Source organism: Echinops telfairi, unplaced genomic scaffold (assembly GCF_000313985.2).
Source record: "Echinops telfairi isolate 266 unplaced genomic scaffold, ASM31398v2 ScPeMD7_7417;HRSCAF=8455, whole genome shotgun sequence".
NCBI lineage: Eukaryota > Metazoa > Chordata > Mammalia > Afrosoricida > Tenrecidae > Echinops > Echinops telfairi.
In genome coordinates, this window is record NW_022111317.1 from 8,414,349 (window position 1) to 8,416,160 (window position 1,812).

Genomic DNA, 1,812 nt, shown 5'->3' on the forward strand with positions numbered 1-1,812 from the left:
AAAATGAACTCATATTTGTTTGTAAATATAAAATTCTGGAAATTCTTGTCACTCAGAAGATGTAAATGAAGAGAATAGACCACATAGGAGATAAAGGGTGAAAAAGAAGGGACATAGTTGAGAAAACGAAGTGAAGGTTCTACAAATTACCTCAGGTCAACTTGTAGCCTATATTCCATTAGTACCTAAGAGGGATTGGTAGAGCCACATTCTGTTGAACCTGTCTCTTTCCTTAAGGAGTGAAGAATTACGTGGGAGTATAAAACACTACACAGAGCACTGAAGAAAGATGTGCAGACTACTACTAAAAATGAAATTTTATCCTAAGAATGGAAGCCGTATATAAATCCCAAGAACAAAGTCCTGTGAACTGTCCATTCCCCAAGAAGAAGGAGTTGGTGGGCTGTCCTGGTGCAGTTGAAGCATGCGGATGAGGATGGCATGAAGGGGAAGCGGAGTGTTCCAGGTGGAGGAAGCACTCTGGGCAGAGAGATGGACATGAGGTTGTGCCTATTACGTTTTAAGGGAAAGACACCCAAACTCCTGCCTGCGTCTTGCCACACCTGGTACACTGCTCAATGTCTGCTGAGCATGAGGCCAGGTAGTACTACAGGTGTCTCTTCATCAGACAATTTAAATACTCTACTACTTGGCATTCTCGATCTGAGCACATTGTCATTGGAGGCTGCACAATTCTTTATTGTGTGAGAGATTCATCAGGATTAGAATGTTTAGCAGTGTCCCTGAACTCTACCCATTGGTACAAGTAGCAACTGCCACACTCAACTGTATCAACTAAATACATATCTACCCATTGACAATGTGTTGATTCTTGAGACAACAAAAATTTCCCCATAGGAACCCCTGCTCTACCAATAGGAAATACTTTATTTGATTTTTCCCATTAGGAGCTATCTAAATGTCTTTCAAGACCACAGCTCAACAACAGTGGGATGACTATGATTCACGAGGAGGATTGTGGTTAGGAGGGAAAGGTTGGCTCTGAAACAGAGGAAAAATTACGAAGTACCTGACAAATGTACTGGTGCAAACACCTAATGAACCAACTCAAACTGTCCCATGTGGACAAAGATCCCATGTTTTTAACCACACATTGTAGAGAAATGTCCGGTTGTGTACTGTGCAGGATTTAGGTGAATGAGCCAAGGAGGACTAGCCGGTGGCTACCACCTGACCTTGCTTCTGCTTCCAATATCCGGCTCCTGCTTTCAACTCCATAGCTAGATCCGGGTTAGACTGGCTCATGGTACTGGTTACTTCTGGCAAAAGGGAAAGCTGTGGTGGCTCTGGCACTGGATGGCATGTGTTGCAACTAACTCCTGTCTTTACCTGACCTCTTAATGTTACAACCTCAATCTCTTTATCCTGCAAAGTACAAAACCTGGTATTACACCCAGAATGTCAGGCTGCTGTGTGATTATAGTACTGGATCTGAAATCTGCCTTCATAAATGTTTAAATTTTGACTCGCCAACATTCCAAGCTGCTGCAGGGACCTCCTCCACCCAACCTCCGCAGTCATCTACCTGGCCAGGGAAATTCCCCCCACCATTTGTGGTATTCTGCACCAAAGCAGGCAACCCACCAGCCTTCTGAGGCACTCCTCTTGAGAGTGAAGCCACAGGAGGATAAAGTGGTAAGCTAATTCCATAGTGAAATTTTCTGTGGGCAGTTTGAAAAGGCATTCCAACGAATCTCCCAAAGAGAGCCAGTGCTCTTCAACTCCCTGGAAAATGGCACCCAGGAAAATGGCACCAAGCTCTTCTAAAAGTACACAATGCAAACAGCAATT